The sequence below is a fragment of the Schistocerca cancellata genome, chromosome 7 (assembly GCF_023864275.1).
Source record: "Schistocerca cancellata isolate TAMUIC-IGC-003103 chromosome 7, iqSchCanc2.1, whole genome shotgun sequence".
In the NCBI taxonomy this organism is placed as follows: Eukaryota; Metazoa; Arthropoda; class Insecta; order Orthoptera; family Acrididae; genus Schistocerca; species Schistocerca cancellata.
Window position 1 is genome coordinate 214252218 of NC_064632.1, and position 20900 is coordinate 214273117.

Sequence of the window (20900 nt, forward strand, 5' to 3'; positions counted from 1 at the left end):
TCTGCCCCACAGCTCCTCTCCCCTTTGACTTCATTTCCCATGTTGACCGTACCTTCTCCACCTATGTGATCGCCGCTGACCTTAACATGCACAGCTGTGACCCTGCCACCCTTCGGCAGTGGCATCAGTTTCTTGCCACCCTCCATGGTGACCTTGTTCCTCTCCCACAGCACACCTGTCCTGAAAGTAACTCCACCCCTGATGTTATCCTCGCTTCCCCCAACCTCCTTGGTCGCACTGCCGTTGATGTCCTCGATCCCGTCAGTAGTGACCATATCCCTGTCCTTCTCGCCATCTCCTCTACCCGTCCCGCCACTGCAGCGACCCACCTAGCTGCCCCTCCAAAGTCTGTCCATGACTACCACCATGCCAATTGGGATGCCTACCGGGAATCCATTGCCTTACAGGTCGAAAGCCACCCCCTCACTTTTCACCACCCTGATGACATCACCCATGCCTCATCCTTCCTTCAGAAGACCATCACTGACGCTGTGGAGGCTCATGTCCCTAACAAACTCATCCACCCTCACCGCCCTATGCTTCCTCCACAGGCTGTCCTTCTTCTGCGTAAATACCGCAAGCTCTACCGCTCCTTCCTCCGCACACGTGACCGGGATACTCTCACCCACCACCGGTAATTACAGCGACATATCCGGAACCTTCTTACAGCAAAGAAACGCCGGGACTGGCGCCAGACATGCACACGCGTCAACTCTATCCTCCCTGTCAACTCCTCCAAGTACTGGTCAGCCTTCCACTGCCTTACTGGTAGCCATCCCACCCTGCATTACCCCATCCTCCATGACGATCGACCCTTTCCTGACAACCCCAGTAAGGCTAACCATTTTGCTTCCCACCTATTCAAAGTCTAGTCCATTCCTGACGATCCCCATTTTGATTACTCCCTCTTCCCCACTGTCCTTGACCGCACTGACACCTCTGTCCTCCCACTCGCCCCTAGCTTCCAGTACTTGGATTGGTTAGCCCCCTCAGACATCAACACTCCCATCACCACGCAAGACATCACACTCGTCCTCCGCTCCAAACGCAACACCGCTCCTGGTCATGATGGCGTCACTTACCGTCACCTCAAGGAATCCCCTCCATCCTTCCTGTCTGTCCTTGCTACCCTGTACAATGTCCTCCTTTCCACTGGATTTTACCCTGACCTGTGGAAGACTTCCCGTGTCCCGCTATTCCCTAAACCTAACAAACCCCCCTCTGCTACCTCTTCCTATTGTTCAATCTGCCTCACCTCTGTGTTCAGTAAGGTCTTTGAGACCATCCTCTCTCGCCGTATTCACCGCCACCTTAACCAGCACCGCCTCCTTCCTCTTACCTAATGTGGCTTCTGGCCTTCCTTCTCTGCCAACGACCAGCTCCTTAATCTTACCAATCTTCTTTCCCTCCAACTTAACTCCCGTCGCTCTGCTATCTTTGTTTCCCTTGATCTCCAGAACGCCTATGACCGTGTCTGGCATCCCAGGCTCCTCTCCAGACCTATGCTCTCCCCATCAACTTCGTCCGTCTCATTGCTTCCTTCCTCTCCCATCGTCCCTCCTATGTGACTATCCACAATTCCAACTCCCGTACTTTCTACCCCTCTGCCGGCGTGCCCCAAGGTTCTGGCCTTTCCCCTCTCCTCTATCTCCTTTACACTGTTGATATGCCCAAACCTCCCCCTCCTCTTCATCTTCTCTAGTTCGCTGATGACACTGCCTTCCTAGCCCTTTATCCTACCCTTCAACGATCCCAACGTGCCCTCCAAACCCACCTTGACCAATTCACCGCTTGGTGCAACCAGTGGTTCCTCCGTGTTAATCCCTCCAAGACCCAGGCGATCATCATAGGCCACACCACCCGCTCCTTCCGCCTCCATGATTTCTACCTCACCATTTATGGCCGTCCTATCCACCTCACTCCTACCTTTAAATACCTTGGCCTCACACTCGACCGCCACCTCACCTGGACTCCTCATCTCCTTACCATCCAAAACAAAGCTCACAACCGCCTCCACCTCCTGAAACTCCTGTCCGACCGGACGCGGGGTCTGCATCCTTCCACCACCCTCCACACCTACAAATCCATGATCCGCCCCATCCTTTGTTATGCCAGCGTCACTTGGATTTCCGCCCCTCCCCGGATCTATAAAGCCCTCCAAATCCTCGAATGCCATGCACTCTACCTCGCCTTCCGCATCCGCCTTCCGTCCCCCACGTGCATCCTCTACGACCTCATCCCCTTCCCCCACCTTCTCCTTTTCCTTGAACACTTCCACACACTATATATTTTCCGCCGCCTTGATCCCCCTCATCCCCTGGTGTCTCCCTTCCTCTCCACCCCCAACCAGTTGCCGCGCCTTTACCGTTGTGTCCCTCCCTCTCTCCATCTCCACACCCTCCATCTTCTTTCCCAACACAACTTCCATCATCTCCCCCTCCTGGATGATGAGCTTCACCCTCACATCTACCCTTCCTAGCAACTCTAACCCCCTCTTCCTGCCTCCTCCTCAGGGCTCCCTCTCCTCCCCCTCCCTCCTTCTGAGCGGCTTTCTCCTCCTACTTCCCCTTCATCTCTTGTGCCTCCTTTCAGTGTCTCTGTGCTCCCTCCTGCCCTGTCTTCCCTTTTCCTCTCCCGCCCCACATGTCTCCTGCCTCTTCGTGAACCCACAGTTGCCCCTCCTTTTTTCATCCCGCCGCTTCCCCAGCTGCCCCATGCTCTCCCCTCCTTTTCCATCCTCTCTGACCTTTCCCTCGGCAGGTCCCACGTGGTAGTTTTACTCTTCGTCGTGTGTGCTTCAAGTGGGTTTTAAGTGTGTTGTTTCGGAGTGTTTTTAATACTGTGGCCAACTTTTCACCTGTGCATGCGCATTCATTGTCATCTCTGTTTTTCAAGAATCGCCAACTGTGTTTTTTAACTTTCTGGTGACTTTTTTAACTGTCCCCCATGAACGTCTACATGTCAATGTATTTTTACCTCTATTTTCTCCCCTTACTATGTTTTATGTTCCCCTTTTTTGTCTCGTTATGTTTGTATCATTTTATTCTTGTTTTAGTTGTTGTGTCACTCGGCTGAAGAGCGGCGGATTGTGCTGCAGGCAGCCCTCCCCTGCCCATATGGGGCAGGGGAATGAAATCACAATAAAGAAAAAAAAATCTGTCGTCGGCAACTGGTTGTTAAATAAAGTATTTTACCTACCATCGGAGGTGGTAATCGTGACATCATTCAATCAGAAATCAGAAATCAAGGAGGCACGCAAACAGTAGTCTTTTTCCCCTCTCAATTTGCGAGTGGAAATAGGGAAGTAAATTATTATCAGTAGCAAATGGTTCTCTCTGCCATACGATAGCTTGCGCAGTATGTATGCAGATGTATTTGAAAGCTAACATGCCGTGTCAGCTTCACTGTACTCGACTCAGAGGCAGGCCATGCCAGGACCTCAGCATTCGCCAGAAGTTGCTGGTGATGCTTCACTTACTTAGCTGAGGGCACGACAGACTACAGCGTGTGAGATATGTGGAAATAATAGTACAAGAAATACCACGGTATCAGGACTGCAGCAGGTAATGGTGCGTGGCTTATCAACGACAAAACCCGGCTGTACTCTATAAAATAATGAAGCACATCCACATAAAGGGAAAAGTAAGACGAGTGCATACATGTAAACGCGATCTAAGTATCTAAGTTTTGCTAAAGTATTTATCTGTAAAAGTATTTGTTTCTATACGTTTACAATTTTTAACCAGCGTAAGATCAAAATAAAGCCGAAATTCATGAGAAAACAAAAGGTTTAATCGAAAAACGAAGGATATTATTGAAAAGCAGAGAATAATTCAGTCTAGTCTGATATATGTTTACTATAAGACCAATATTTGTTGAGATATATGGATATGAGAATGTTCGCAACGACGGACCGAGGGCTTAAACAGTCGGAAGCCTTCTTGACCTGTATCAATGGATCTTGAGACGTGGTGCAGGGCATGCGTGTGTCCACTCAGGTGACAAAACTCATGTGATAGCGATATGCACATATGCAGATGATGGTAGTATCGCTTACAAACAAGGTATAAAAGGACAGTGCATTGGCATCTATTTTCTACTTCGGTGATTCATGCGAAAACGTTTCCGACGGGAATTACCAGACTGTACGCGGAGTGATAGTTGTAGCTAAACGCATGGGACATTCCATTTCGGATATAGTTAAGGAATTCGGTATTCCGAGGTCCACAGTGTCAACAGAGTAACAATTCAGTGACCGACGGCCTTCACCTAACGGCTGAGAGCAGGGGCATTTGCGCAGAGTTGTCAGTGCTAAGCCGGCCGCTGTGGAAGAGCGATTCTAGGCGCTTCAGTCCGGAACGCGCTGCTGCTACGATCGCAGGTTCGAAACCTGCTCGGGCATGGAGGTGTGTGATGTGCCTAGGTTAGTTACGCTTAAGTAGTTCTAAGATTAGGGGACTGATGACCTCAGATGTTAAGTCCCGTAGTGCTCAGAGCCATTTGAACCATTTCAATATTTTCCGTTTTACTTCATGAAACATTCACGTAGTTGTTAAAAAAGAACACGAACTGCCAGTTTTAATGACTGATGGGCACAAAATTCTACATGAACATGAAAGAAAACGTTGCTAGTTAGGTTAATATTCTGAGTTAAAATTTCTGCAGAGAGAATCTAGCTAATAGTTCGCGACACGATCTTTTCAACGTTTGATAACGAGAACAATATGCCAGTGTGAGGTTTACTGTGGCCTTGTTACATGTAAGGTATTCAGAATAATTATATCACGTTACTAAGTGTAAACTGATAAAAAGTATCGTGTAAATGTTAAGTTTAATACAACGGAAATATACTTTCATGTATCATCAAAACAACTGAAAAACATAGAAAACAGAAAATTTAATACGCCCCGCATTCCTAAACTGCGTAACGATAATGATGCGCTAGGATATCCTCTCCGTGACATTTGTAACTAACCAATAAAGCAATAAGTGGCAATATTCAATTACCGGCAATGACTGGAAGTAATGTACTTTAATGTGGCTCACGAAGAAATTCAGACACTTCGGAAAAAGAGAGGACTACCAAGTACCTGTGAAAATCTTGGAAGACAGATTAAGTGTTGGATAGGAAACTTTTTATTAAACAATAGTGGGACTTGAAATTTAGGAGTTTCCAAATATTCATGTTTTTATGCAATACCGTGTATTAAGGCCCCGCAATACGCAAATTTGCTGAGTTACAACTGAAACATTTCACTGAAAGGTAAAAGTGGTAACAGTAGACCTTCAGTGAAGTGAAACACTAAATTTGCGTAGTAGTCAAAGAAACAAACCGAGAAATGTAAATAGCTGGCAGCAAAAACAGGCAGTGCTTCTGTCGATCTGTATTCCGACAAAACACTGAATATACTGCCAACGTTAAAGCATATAAACAGTACCACTTATAAAAATAAAGCTACCTTCATCTCCGCTGTTAACTCGTCGACAAGTAAATATTTTATGACATTTTCTCGAGCGACAACTGACAGGTCACGTTACTATACGTCCATTTCTAGCTGAGGCACATTTCTGGTTCCGAAGATACGAATGCAGAGCACTACGGCTTATCACTTAGGTGAAAAATTGTACACAGAATGTTTGATACAGATATCAAGAACGAAACTTTCTGTCATAATAACTGAATAAAGGAAACGTCGTCATGCTTCGTTACAATGCCGATACAAGTGTGATAAGTCAAAGGCCCGAAATTTGCTACTAGACTGTCTGATCACAAGTGTCTGGGCACTCATGTGTAATGCGGAATCGACTATTAGACGCCACGAGAAGCACACTCACCAGAATAAAAGGAGACGCAGTACTATGTTGTCAGTACCATGCCATATCATCCAAGACGAAAAAATTTCCAAAGGTGATCACTCTTTGGACAGAACTTGCCAAAAAGAAACAAGAAAATATGTGTTATCTGTAGAGAAACAATAATAGCAGAAGGGATCGGTCAGGAGTCCTCACTGATTTCGAACAAGTATTAGTCATTGTATGTCAGCTGGATATAAAATCCGTCAGGGGCATTCAACCCTACTAAAGGCACCGACTGTTAGTGTTAAGGTCGTTATGCTAGATGGTGGTCAGATGGCGATTCTGACACCACAACACTCCCACAGGATGGAATCTGTATACCCCACCCGTCTCTCTCTATTGTAAATCTCAGAGAAGCATAAGAAAACTTTTTCTACATGTTTGCATATCATGTAATTGATGCGGTACGGAGCAGAAAATTAAGCCAGCCGCGATGGAAAATAAATTATTGACTTCCAAGTTTGGCAGACGTAGATACAGTGCCCAAAGGAGTGGCGCGGCAGTAGTCTGGCCAGATAGGAATAAAGACCAGCTCGGTATTTACACATTCGGGTGTGGGAATCTTCCTAGAAACCACCTCCAGGCTGGAAAGCTCACTAGCCCTCGTAAATCCGTGGAGCGGTTTCGATCCAGGGCAGGTTCGCTTGTCCAAATCCTAGAAGTAGTGCCTTAACGCACTTGGCTATTTGGAAGGCTCATTGTTGGTGATGAGAATGAAGTAGAAATGCGAAGGAATAACTACAGTCAAAACAATATAAGGATGATCTCATGTACGGGAGGACAGGGACTGTCGAGCAATGGGGAGAATGGTTGTGAAAAATCGTATGAAATCCGCAAAAGGGAATCATTTGTGAGTACAAAAATTCTACCAGAAGTCCAGTTAGCACAATGACCGTGTGCTAGGAGTTAAAAAGAATGAGTACTATGGTCGAACAGGTCCTCGTATGCCACACAGTTCTGTAAGCGATCCTGGAGGAGACGTAAACAGCGTTGTCACTGAACAATGGATGAATGGAGTGACTTCACTCTCTGACAGTCCGATCGAAGGGTTTGGGTTTGACGAATGTGTGGACAACGTTACATTTTATAACATTGTGTTTTGAGTACAGTAAGATGAATGGTTCAGAGGAAATGTTTTTTTGCGTAAAGATGTAGACAGGGCGTAGGAAAATGATTCTCTGGTGGAGGTGGAGAATAGGTGCAAAAGGCGAAGGCAACCAGCAGTGACATATAAATTATTGACTTGGACGTTTGACAGGCGTAGATACAGCGCACTCGAGAGACGGGCAACGGTGGTGGGCAGTGGAACTCTGGTCAGGACGGAATAGCGGCGGTGTGTCGGAGCCAGCACTTTTGTCAACAAGGTTCACCGGTGACCTCGCCAGCAGCGTAACCGTACTTCATCAGTGCTGCATCAGCCAGCAGCGCCAGTGCTCTCGTAACTACGATTGGAACGAGCCGTTCTGTAGCTCCAGTGGCAGTCGATGGTAGCCCAGGGTCAGACCCAGGCAGGCGCTGTTGGTCAACAGTGGCTAAAAGCTGAAAGGACACTAGCTCTACATTGGCTAGCTCTATCCCTGCCCATCCAGACTACGGCTGTACCCGCAACTGGTGGTGCCATCAGGATGTCGGAAGAATGTTAGTGGCCTCGTGGTGGCACCCAACACACAGTGGACACCTTCAGAGCCTGGCTTTGGCATCGTGCCCAACCTGACCGGATGGCCAGCTTTCATACAAGGCAAATAAATCTTATTGCAGCTGAGGTCACTTTCAAGGTTTACCAAGCGATGCCAAAACGTCTTGAAAAACTGGTTATTCCCATGCAACTGGTTGCAGAGCAGCTGGCATCTTGTAAATGTTGAGCCAGCAATTGTTGGCAAGCAGTTGTATTTCAGCATCTGATTCTTGCTCGAGTGCTTGTCGCTACACTCTTGGAATAGTTTGGCCAACCTTCTTGGATAAAGTCTTGCTCAAACAGATGTGTTCTTACCTTTACATTTTACATTTTCCCAAGTCCCAATTACAGCAAGCCCAGATTAGAAACACTACTCTAGCTTCTGTATGCATATATTCTTCATCCCTCTCTTTATGTTTGCACTATTTGCGCCATTCCATTTTCATGTGTATCATTCACTGAGTCCCTAATGCTTGAACTCTTCTACCTCACTTCAAATCTCCAAAGTTCGATCATTTCCTCACACATGGCGACGCATTAGTATGGATCCTCAGGTCAAATGAAGGTGAAGGTGGGATCTGGGCAATTTCACACTTGAAGTAGCAATAAAAAACGTCTACTATCACCAAGTAAGTGAATGCGAGCAAAGTGGTAGTTTCTAGTGATATGAGGCGGCGTTGATGGTTGGTCCATGTTCCAACAATACACTGCCATTCTTGGCGGCCAGCATCTGTTCCAGGGAGGCTATATGGGTCAGGTCTAAGGTGTCTTTTAGATAGGATAGGTTTTATTTAGGCAAAATTTCGAGAAGGAGATCCCGTAATTAAAGTAACAAGTAGGTGGTGTTCATGTTCGGTGTTGTTGCTCCAGAAATGCTGGTAGATAATCAGAAGGCAGGTCCGGAAATATTGCAGACGGTACTATTGATCAACAACCCTTGCCCCTGCGGTTCTGAGTGCTATGTACTACCACCGCGCTCTAGATCATAGCAGGTGAAGTTGATGACTATGAGATCTGTTATTGAAAAGAGCCAACGCAAATTGATTTTTTGCAAGATCTCACTTACAGTTACTTCCCTAAGAACACTCAAACACAGGTTTTCCATCAGAGAACAGTGCGAACTCGCATTACTCTGGCACCATAAGTATTACTTGTTGGGTATGATTACTTGTACCCCTCCAAAGTGGAGAGTCGTTCGTAGAACATCCTTTGGCGCTACCAGAAGTATGTTACGTACCCTCGGTTAAACGAATTTCTTCAGTGCTTCCCTTTCCACTTCGTGGCCTAGTGGCTAGCATTGGTACCCTGGAACACGGAGTCCTGGGTTCGATTCCCGGGGAGGGTCGGGGGGAGGGGCGGGGATTTTCTCCACCCAGGGACTGGGTGTTTGGATTGCCCTCATCATTTCATCATCATTCAGGAAAATGGTGAGTCTGGATAGTTAAAAGATCGGGAATTTGTACAGGCGCTGTTAATCACGCCGTTGAGTGTCCCACAGGCCAAAATCATCATCATCATGCCTTCTTTGCCACTGGATAGGAATGAACTGCGAAACATTTCAACTGAAAATCCTTACAGGTAAGTGGCATCTGCACTCGAATATGTAACTTGAGTCTTCTCTGGGCGATAACAATGTTGAACATATGGTAATATATTGGCAAGGTTTCTTGCAGTAGCTCCTCCCTAATCTTTCGTAAGACATCAAAAGACTAACCACAAGTAGTGTGGATGAGCGCATCCTATAGCTCCGTGACCTCAATGCTTTCATTGGTGGTGCTTTAAGAGAGGTTTCGAAGCAGCTGAGTGAATAGTATGTCATTATTAATGAGACGTCCTATAATTACACAATATGTCCATTGCTATCACTACGTCAATGCCCCCCTGTTTCACAAATTCCTTTGTCCTTTATTTGGTGGTCAGAAGCTGTACAGCCTCATTTTGTCCCCCACAGACGGGTTCTGGATTGGATCTGGGAAAGCCACCTGATAGCTTGCTAGACCAGCCTGTGACATAGGGTGTAAGTAACTGATAAGGTATCTTATTCCTTTCATCTGACCCTACCTTTCCTCCTTTCTGCTCCCCTGCCTACTTTCCAAGGAACTGCTGAAAACTGAGGCAGTGCTTCAGAGCTGCCCTTAAATGAGATTCGCGCTACATATACAACTGTGGCATCATTTCAGGACTTGTCTTTCATGAATTGGAGATATCACTTCAGTTACCCTCAATAGCATGCAACAAACTTCATCATTTTCCTTTCTTACATTAAGGGTTTAGTTAACACTATCCACTGTTTGATACAATAGTTGGTTGCTTGTTTCTTCCTTCTTGTGCACCCTCTCGCCATTTAGTACTTTCCCATTCATCTTAGAATCTGATACTACATACACTTTAATGTCTTAGCAAAATTCTGAAAGGAAGGTTCATGATTCTTGTTATTATTTACATAATTATGTACTCTCCCGTAAACAACGAAGTGGTAATACACCTGTGAGGTCTTGTACCTTTGAATCAATCCTCACTCACTTTGCTGGTTATTTACGTACTGGTAATTACTAAGCATTTTCCCTATTATTTGGTGCCTTCTTTCCATCTTACAGTTGGCTTGTGGATGCAATATATTAGTCTGCAACTTCGTAATTTGTAAAAGTCGACACAACTGCTTCACTAATTTGGATATAAAGTTTATGCTCTGATGCTCTGATGTGCTATTTTGGCCTCTGGCTTCCCAAAGCTTAATAACCCGTGGCAACCTGAGATACTGTTTCTGACTGCTGATATAGCACAGCAATCGCAGAAGAAAATCGTGAAAAATGATCAGTTATAGTTAACGCATATTGTTCCCTTGCCAGTGTCTGTTCAAAGAGACCAAGAATGTCCATTGTCTATTATTTTTTATGGTCTGTCAATCTTAGGTAACCTTTGTAATGGAATCTCTTGATGATTCAAATCAGCTGTTTTCACGCACGGTACACAACTCTTGATGTACTGTACCACATCCTGGTTATGTGTTCACCATCAATAATTTTCTGCAATTCATTGTTCTGTACCTCGCTGCTCTCCATGTCTTGCCGAAATAGAATCATGAGCCTGTCTCAACATTTCGTCATAAATTTTGTGGCGTGAGTATGCACTGACAACACATCTGTCATCAACACTGACCTCAGCTTGTGTCTCAAATTGTTGACAATGTCTGTCACTGGCTGAGCTTTCTGTGAGTTATCTGCAAATATATCAATATTTTCCATGGTGTGGATCTCATGACACGTCCCATCAGCATTACTATGAGTCTTCCCAGAACAAAGTATGACTTAAAAATCGAAATCATTTTACTATAAATTCGATCGAATCAAGCAGGTAGTCAGAACCTTGAGCTCCGAAAGCCATTTCAGCGCCTTCTGATCTGTTATAACATTAAATTGTCGACCATATAAGGGGCAATGGTAATAAGTTATTCCATATACGAATGTAAGTCAGTTATTATCCACAAAATAGTTGTAAAATTTTATTGTAATCAAATATGAAACTTACAAGAACATCATTTTTCAACATAGTCTCCTTGCGTTTCAACACACTTGGTCCATCGTTGTACAAGCTTCCTGATGCCGTCATGAAAGAAGGTTCTCCGTTGAGCTGCGAGTCAGGAGTGCACTGCTTCTTTCATTGCTTCGTCCGAGGCAAATCGACGGCCCCTTAATGCCTGTTTCAGTGGACCAAACAAGTGATAGTCAGAAGGGACAAGATCGGGAATATATGGAGGATGATGCAGTACATCAAATTTGAGTTTCTGGAGCGTCTCAGAAATGTGGGCAGCAGTATGCGGACGGGCATTGTCATGCAACAACACAACACATTTTCACAGCAATCCTCGGCTTTTTCTTCGAATTGCAGGCTTTAGCCGGGCAGTGAGCATCTCAATGTAACGTACTCTGTTTATTGTTGTGCCTCTTTCCCCATAATGTTCCAGCACTGGACCTTGTGCGTCCCAAAAAGCCATAAGCATCAGTTATCCTGAGGACGGTTGGGTCTTGAACGTTTTCTTGCACGGCGAATTTGGATGTTTCCATTCCAACTCTGCCTTTTTCTCTCCGGCTCGTAATGATGGATCCATGTTTCGCCACCAGTAATAATCGTGTCTAAGAAGTTGTCCTCTCTTTACCATAGCGATCCAAATGTTTTTTGCAGATGTCCAAGTGCGTTTGTTTAGGCAACTGTATGAGATGTTTTGCGACCTATCTTGCACAAACTTTATGAAACCCAAGTCTGTTGTGGATGATTTCGTAGGCAGAACCGTCACTAATTTTCAGACGATGTGTCACTTCGTCAATAATTAATCGTCTGTCTAAGAGAATAATTTCACGTGAACGCTCGATGGTTTCTTCATTTGTGGCGGTAAACGGTCGCCCGGCACCTTTATAGTGCATGACACTTGTGCGACCATTTCGGAGTTTTTCAACCCATTCGTAGACACTCGGATGTGGCAAAACAATGTTCCCGTACTGCACCAAAAGTCTTCGATGAATTTCGGTCCCTGATACGCCTGCCGACCACGAAAAACGAATCAATGAACGTCGCTCTTCTTTGGTGCAAGTAGATGACGGAACAGCCATGATTAACAGCACGGCAGCGATAACGAAAGTAACCTAGCAGCTTGAAAAATGCAAAGATATAACAACAAATAAACAAAGCATGCGTCTTCAACATAAAGCGACAGTACTACCAAAGTAAACAAAAATATAACTAAGTTGCGGATAATAATTGACTTACCCTCTTATTTAACTGAGCATCTCATTTTCAGCAGATGATCAATTTTTCTCCATCTTATATAGCTGTGGAGAGGCATAAGGTATTAGTACTCCACTTTTTCAATTTACTGACTCAGAATGCACCTAAGGCATGACTGTTCACCTCACATGATAGTATAAAATATTCCTCACAATCCAGGAAGCAAGAATGGAACCAGTAATCAATAAATCCTTTAATCCAACAAAGGTTTCTTCACATTCTGGAGTGCAGTGAAATCTCAACGAATTTATCAGGAGTCTGGTTACTTCTGCAAACGTTGGCAGCAATTTACTATAATAATTAGCTATCCAAAGAAAGCACTGCACTTCTTTCTCTGTTCTACGACTCAGGAATTCTTGCATGGGATATACACACTGAAGGTCAGTTAACACCCTGTCGTGGCAGATAACATGGCCCAAATAGGCAACTTCTTTTAGCACGAAATGAAACTTTGCTAGGCTGTTACTTGCGACACTTGTAACAGACTAAAGACGTCACATTATCATACCATATGGTCCTAGATATCAACGGAAAAGGCTATAATATTGTCCAAGTATACCATGCATGGTTTCAATTTAAGACTTCATAGTACACTAGCCAATTGGTACTTGACTGTCAGTGGTGCGTCCTTCAGCTTGAATGCATTCACTGGTACTGATAATGACTGAATACAACAGTAAACACCAACTTGGGGCGAGCCTCTGGTGCTACCTCTAACTGATGGTATTCACTTTGCAGTTACCGAGTCATAAAGTAGCGTCATTCCCTAGGTTATATAAGGTCTCTGATATGTTATTATTGGGTATCTATCTGTCATTGTCTTTTGATTTGAATACTTGTAGTAACAAGAAAATAGACAGGCCTTACTTTCATCCTCTTTCCTGGCACAATTACCACAGGTGGTGCCCAAGGGCTTCTATAATGCCATCATGAAGCTGCTGGTTAATAAGTTCCTCCATTACTGGTTGCAGATAGTGTGGAACTTGTTACAGATACCTACACACTGATGGTTCATTCCCAGTGGGAACTTAGCTGCATCAGCAGTGTAGCTGGCAGTGGTCCAGGATAGTAAATAGCTCTGCATATTCTTTCAATAATCATTTTGTCTTCTCCCTATTACATCCTTCTAAACCTGATATTTCCTCCACAGTGCTGCTGAATTGATCGACTGATCAGGCTTCTATTATTCTTCCATGAAATATCTATCAAATTCTTCCTCCTCCAGTACTTCTAAGTCAGCTATTAGTAGACGTTGTGATAGCTCCAGTTTTAGTGTACCGAAATAGCCCCCGCCGTAAGACACCACTTGGCTTCGGTCAACGTCTTGAAATTACGATAAACTGTGGTGAGTAAAATCTTGTGCCTTCTCGATTTCTTTGTTTTTCACCAAGACCTCAACGACACATATACTACTAACTGGAACATTCACTCCAACGTCCTCCCAATCTTCTCCATACCTTATGGGATTATATCCTTAGTCTGCTTCCACAACATCTAAGGGAGTTCCTTGCATGTTTTTGGTCCTTTCAACAACAGAGCTGAGATTAAACGATGCCGAGCTAAAGCATATAGTTGCTTAAGGGAAAACTTCCACACAAGCTTAGAAGCGTTCTGCCCCTTCAGAAACCCAACACAGCCAAAACGAGCACGTACATAGACCATTTAACTGCAAATAGCAGGTTCAGATTTACATACCATTTATTCCCCGGCTGGCTACAGTTACCTCCAATCCATTACGTAGCAAAACTCTGCACACTGTTCTTCCCATATATTTAGTTAAATAATTATCTGCCACTGAATCTGCATGGGGTTGCTTTATGCTATCGTTTACTGGAAACTCTGCGCATTGGCTGCAATATGGCCTCCTGAATTTCCATGTTGCGATCTCCACCTCCTGTTTGCTTATTCCTGTGGTGTGACCAGCTCATTTACACTTCTTTCTTTACGACTTTCTACAATAACAATGAATGTGGCCTGGGTGACTACATTTGTAACACATGGCCTCAGTATTGAAGACTTGTCCCCTCTTCCTAGGCTTGGTCGCTGCATCAATCTCGGCAAAGCTGCCACGGTTGTTACAGCCTCGTTTAGAGTTTGTGGGAACTCTATGTGCATTTCATGCGACGTCCGGGCAGGCAACCCCTCCCCCCCCCCCCCTCCAATATCAACCTCTATTCTGCCTCCTGCAAAAAGGCCCTACTGACATTTTCGTCATCCTTCGTTCCCTATTTATTAATGTATACCCTCCTTTTGCAATTCAAAAAACTCTCCACCGACTCTCTCTGTTCCTCAATTATCCCATAAAGTTGTTTCTAGAAGCAAGTGGAAGTGTTTTTCTTCTATAACGCCCTACTATTCCTCCTCAAAATATTAGAAGGACTGAGCATTTCGCAACTTATTGTGACACATCACGTTTGCTGTAGCATAGCCCACTACAGTTCCATAATTTTGGAGCTATATGTAAATCATTAAAAATATAATATCCCCCTCTCCTCCTAGATATGGGGTGACTAACGAGGTCGTGCTTACGTCTAGAACAGATAGTGATATGAGGGGAATTCACTATTCCCTTCCTTACATCCTTAGCCTGTCTACGTCCCTGCGTAAATCGGCATTACCAACCCGCATGCGAACCATGTTACGTGTTTGTTTCACTGTAAATTCCATTAGGTGCAGAATCATTTCCTGAGTTGCCGATTTTCAGCTTACTGTCAATTTTATCATCTACTACCACCAGAAGAGTGCAGTATAATGCATAGAAGAAGGACAACAGACAGGAAAAAAATCATGCTGGCCCTAACTCGTATGGAAAAAAGTTGGCGCTCAGTTGTAAATTCACGTTGAACGCTACTGCTGCACTGTCGCTGTCATCATCATTTCACCCTCAAACAGCACTTCTGACATCATGTTAACTTGGCAGGCGTAGATAAAGCACCCACAGGACGTGGGCAGCAGCAGCGGGCAGCGATTCTCTTGCCTAGACAGTCTGACAATGATGAGTCAGAGTCAGGGCTTTTCCTCAATACGGCTTGGCAGCGACATTGTAGCAGAAATCGTAATGTCTCGGTGCTAGGTAATCCATTAAATATCTGGAAGTATGCGTCTGGAGCGATTTAAAGTGAAAGAAACGCGTAACATAAATGGAAAGAAAGGCAGATCCACAAGAAGAGTAATCAAAACGTGTATTCCAGTAAAGAAGTGGTAGAGCACTTGCCCGCGAAAAACAAAGGTCCCGAGTTCAAGTCTCGGTCCGGCACACAGTTTTAATCTGCCAGGAAGTTTCATACCAGCGCACACTCCGCTGTAGAGCGAAAATTTCATTCTAGAAACATCCCCCAGGCTGTGGCTAAGCCATGTCTCCGCAATATCCTTTCTTCAAGGAGTGCTAGCTCTGCAAGGTTCGCAGGAGAGCTTCTGTGAAGTTTGGAAGGTAGGAGACGAGGTACTGGCGGAATTAAAGCTGTGAGGATGGAACGTGAGTCGTGCTTGGGTAGCTCAGTTGGTAGAGCATTTGCCCGAGAAAGGCAAAGGTCCCGAGTTCGAGTCTCGGTCCGGCACACAGTTTTAATCTGCCAGGAAGTTTGATATCACCGCACACTCCGCCGTAGAATGAAAATTTCATTCTATGAAGAAAGTAATCTGTAAAATCCTCTTTCGACTATATTGCTATTTTTATTAAATTTTATCGTTTTACAGGCAAAATTAGATGTGTTTTTGGTTTTGATATGATGTATTTAAATTCCCACTGAAAGTAAACTCGCCTGGTATGGCTGTTTTGTCGTGTGGAATTATGTTGATACGGAGCTGTGGCAGATTTCTTGTTGTTTGCTCTCGCGTCCGTTGAAAGTCGTCTTGTATATTCGTAGGTTCTTTGGCTAATCTCCCAACGTCTGTCCAACTCCACGTCGACGTAGTGTAGCTGAAACTTTTTGCAGTAACTAGAATGACTAGACAGAGTAATATTTACGTTCTAATCTCACCTAATTAATTATCTGAGATGAGCAATCGTTTATTTCTTCCTTGAATTCAACTAAAAATGTTCAAATGGCTGTGAAATGCTATGGGACTTAACTGCTAATGTCATCAGTCCCTAAGCTTACACACTACTTAACCTAAACTATCCTAAGGACAAACACAAACACCCATGCCCGAGGGAGGACTCGAACCTCCGCTGGGACCAGCAGCACAGTCCATTCCTGCAGCGCCTTAGATCGCACGGCTAATCCCGCGCAGCTTGAATTCAACTTTTACTATCGAGTTGTAATATGTAATATTCACAGTTATAAGCTCCCTCCATATTTTACACAGCAAGAACAAAATCGGAGTCTTTAACAACAGAGAAAATAAAAATCAGAGATAAGTCAATGATAATGATCGCTTTTGTTTTGCGAGGAGTAACGACTTTGGTTCTTACACACACCACCGTATCTGACACAGTTATTTCCGTAATAAAATGTGATATTCCACGACCAGTAGTTGAATACCGGTAAACTAAAGCCTTCAGTTCTTTAAAGACGAGCTCCTGTGTATAAAACTGCTACAAACATCTCATTACTTAACAATGTGTTAAACATTTGACGTTTAGCACTGTAGTGAATAAATGATTAGAAAAGATTTGAAACTATGTTCGAAGTTTGTGGGCAATCGCCAGGAGCTTTTATTATGAAGATAGTTTTTCACGAATCCGAGTGTTTATGAGGTCACATCTCCTGAACTATGAATCGTACAATGGTCAATTTTTTTAGATATATTCAGCGGCATATGTGACTACTGCCCGAAAAATATGCTGCGCATGGAGCTAGCAGTAAAGAAGTAATATAATAAAACTTAATGCATGATGCTAAAGTTTTATTTCCCAAACGGCGAAAATTTAGTGAGTGATAGAAATCTTTCCATTCATCGTTTGGGGGGGGGGGGGGGGGGATGTTACGAAGAAATTATTGTGTAAAGTTCCTTGGAAGTTGTGAAGAGCTCTCTTTCTCAAATGCTGTATGTATATAGTGAGGGTAGTTAGCACCTCGTGGGTTACTCAGCATCAAGACGTAAACCCAATTTGCTACTGTAATACTTGTCTTAGTGTGCTGAACCTTTAAAATAAGATTATAGCTCTAAGTAGGTAGGTTACTGCAACATTTTAAATTTGTAAATTTTGTGATGTCGGCCAATAAACACATGAAACTTTAAAAATAATTTTTTTTGGCCATGTAAGCCGGAATAGGCACCTTGCAAATAGGGATGTGCACCATTTTACAATAAAGACTTTTCATATGTCTGAAACCCGTTCCAAAAGAACTGAGAAACGCAGAAGAGAAGATCTAAAGATGTGCAGAGATTTTCGTCACAAATCCGTTCGGTAAGCGTGACAGTGTCATGAAGATAATGAATCTGTTCCAATGGCAGGCTTTGCGAGAGATGCGTTGTGCCTTACGAAGTGATTTACTGCTAATATCCATGAGCGTAATTCCCTAGAAGTGTTAAAGTATATTGCTTCCTCCCGTAAACAGGGTGAGACAGCTTAGACAGGCCACCCGCAAATATATCCATAACTGTATGGCTCAAATGGTTCAAATGGCTCTGAGCACTAGGCGACTTAACTTCTAAGGTCATCAGTCGCCTAGAACTTAGAACTAATTAAACCTAACTAACCTAAGGACATCACACACATCCATGCCCGAGGAAGGATTCTAACCTGCGACCGTAGCGGTCACGCGGTGCCAGACTGAAGCGCCATTAACCGCACGGCCACACCGGTCGGCCATAACTGTTTGGAGATGCGGTTTTCGCCAAGTTATAGTGAACAGTAAAACGAATTTTCACGTTCGCTAGTAATTTCTATCGTTTATAGTCGCCGAATTATATTATCAAATTTTTTCTAGTGAGACCATGTAATTTTTTCTGTGGCATTTGAACGAAGCTTCTAGGAGAACTCCAATGACATATCATATTTGGGACTTGATCAAGTAATATTAAAATAAAAAAAACCGCAAACTACTCTCCCGCCATCAGGGGAAGAGGTTTCTGAAAAGTTTGGCATATCTTATCAAATGTAACCAAATACGTAACTCAGATATGGTTCTTGGGTTTACCTGTGCGCTTGAAGCTCATCAGTCTGTGTTCTGCTGTTTTAGCAGTCAGATAACTTTCTGGTAAATCTACTGAGAGATTTCCAGTGTATATGACAGTCGCCGCAAAAGTGAATATCGTATATGTCGAATGTCACCAAACTATTAAAGCAGCCTTGAAGTTATATGCTGAAGGGTATTCAGATTGTGACACGGACACGATCTGTTTTTACAAATATTATAAAAAAGTTCTGGAAACGGGAAGTGCGGAGAATGAAATACGCCATGGGAAATGAAGAGCAACTGGTGAAAGAAATAAAACTAAGAGTTTAGCAGCAGCAACACCCAATGCAAATGTCACTAAGAGACATCTCGAATGTTCGATAGGGATCAACCAAACAAGTGGTCTGCGAACAATACATTTCATCGCACTTCATCCTCTTCACATTTCGATGCATCCACAGCTTCATGATAATTACTTACACAATCGATTGCAGTTCTCCGAATGTTGTCTACGAAAAGTGCAAAGTGATGCTGCATATCTGCGCGAAATTTTGTTTAAGGGATAAGTATCGTTCACAAACCATGGGCAAGTAAATTTTCGAAGTATGCTCGAATATCAGTTGATAATCCACATTGACTAAAAGAAATAGCTCGTGGCTTCTCAGCGTTTGGTACGTGTTTTTAAAAATCCGTATCATCTTTCCCTCTTTTACTGATGCAAGTCTAAATACACTCAAGTATCTCGAGCTGCCGCAATTACTGGAAGATATCATACTGGATCTAAGGCAGTCGCTGTGATACCAAGAAGATCGCTGTCTCTCCCATTCCGAATATGTATTGACAGACGCTCTTAAGAGAACATTTGAAGAGCACTGAAACGTTATTTTAGGAAACACAAAATGGTCTGCACACCACGAAACTTACTTTGATCTTGGCGGAAATTAAACAAGAGGCCTATTAGGAAACATTGGCGACTCCTGAAGGATTGATATGCCTTATAAGAAGGGTCTGTGCCGCCGTTAACGCCATATAAAAGTCAACGTACAGTATAATTTCTCCAGAAACACTCTAATGTGTCTAGCAGTGCTAAGTCAAGATTTTAAGCACTTCGTGTGACAGAGTAGACGATAAACAAACAAACCGCACCTGAGTTACGTGCTTTCTTACACCTGAGTTACGTGCTTGCTTACATTTGGTATAACAGGGAGGACGTTTGTGGAACCTCTTCTCCTGGTGGCGGGACAATAGTTTGCGGCACTGTTATCTTGATACTATTTGATCAAGTCTCAAACATGTTATGTCTTCTAAGTTCTCGTAAAAGTTCTTTCAAATGCCACAGATAGATGTATATAGTTCCACTATAAAAAAGTTACGTTGTGGCAATTCGGCCACTGTACACACTAAAATGTACTTGCGAACATCATGAAATTTACTGTAGCGTTCACTATAACTTGGTGGAAAACGCACAGCGATACATTTATTCATTCTGGATATATTTGAGGTTATCTGTCTCAGCTGCCTTAACCTGTATATATATTTGTCGAAAAGTCAAGGAAGGTAAGTTCAGAGACATTACAGTTCACACCGATTGTTATCAGTAATCGTCCTTTACTAGACCATTTGGCAGTGAAACAAGAAAGGGGAAGAACTGAAAGTAGGAAACAAAGTGTCCTCGGCCAACTGCCGTAATGTGGTGTGTAAAGTGTAGATGTAGACGCCATCAATGTCTAAAGCCAGCGGGTTTAAATTATCTGCTATTGATATGTGCACTCAAATATTAGCTCTGAAATTCTTTCCTAAGAAACAAATGCACAAAATATGAACAGAGTATTCACATTACTGACAAGCGTTGTAAAAGTAATAACGAAAACTCAAAATCGCACTTTCTGTAAGTATCTTTTCAAAATTATGGGTATTTTAGTTACATCATGTGAGTACATTTGTTGTTCAGTTATACTTATCAAAATAACCTCGATAATTACTGTACAGACAGCTCTGTCCGTGACCATGGAACGAGGTCTGTACTGAACCTACACTTACTAAGAAAGGATAAAGATGCAACTCAAAAAGGAATTTCTTCACTAAGAATTAAATTTTTACAACAAATTCCTTAAAGAGATTAGAAAAAGTCAGTTTAAAAGAGCCTATTAAGCAGTATATGGCTGGACCATTACTTGGATAAAACTGAGTAGGGGTTTAGTAAAATACGCAACACAAGTAAATATGCTCCGTTCGCAGAAGTCCGTTTGGTTGGAATACAGCTCTCTGAAAACTGCTGATTTCACTTCTGCGCCTCTCGGAAAGCATTGGACGGCCTGGAATTTGTTCATGGGACTAAACAGATGAAAATCCGACGGTGCAATATCCGGAGTGTATGGTGAATGCTAGAGAACATGGCAATAAAATTTGGCGCTTTTCTCACGAACAGATGCAGCAAAATGGAGGTGACCATTGTCATGGAGAAGTTGGACACCGTCAGCATTAATGTTGTGGCGTTTGTCACGCAACTTAACCCAAGTTTT

The 20900-nt window shown here is 43.5% G+C and overlaps 1 non-coding gene across 1 annotated transcript; it reads left to right on the top strand.

Moving 5' to 3' along the window:
- The first annotated feature begins 15796 nt into the window (after nt 1–15796).
- On the top strand, nt 15797–15871 carry Trnas-aga (transfer RNA serine (anticodon AGA)). The gene has a single exon. It is a non-coding gene; the product is annotated as a tRNA-Ser (tRNA).
- Nucleotides 15872–20900: the final 5029 nt, after the last annotated feature.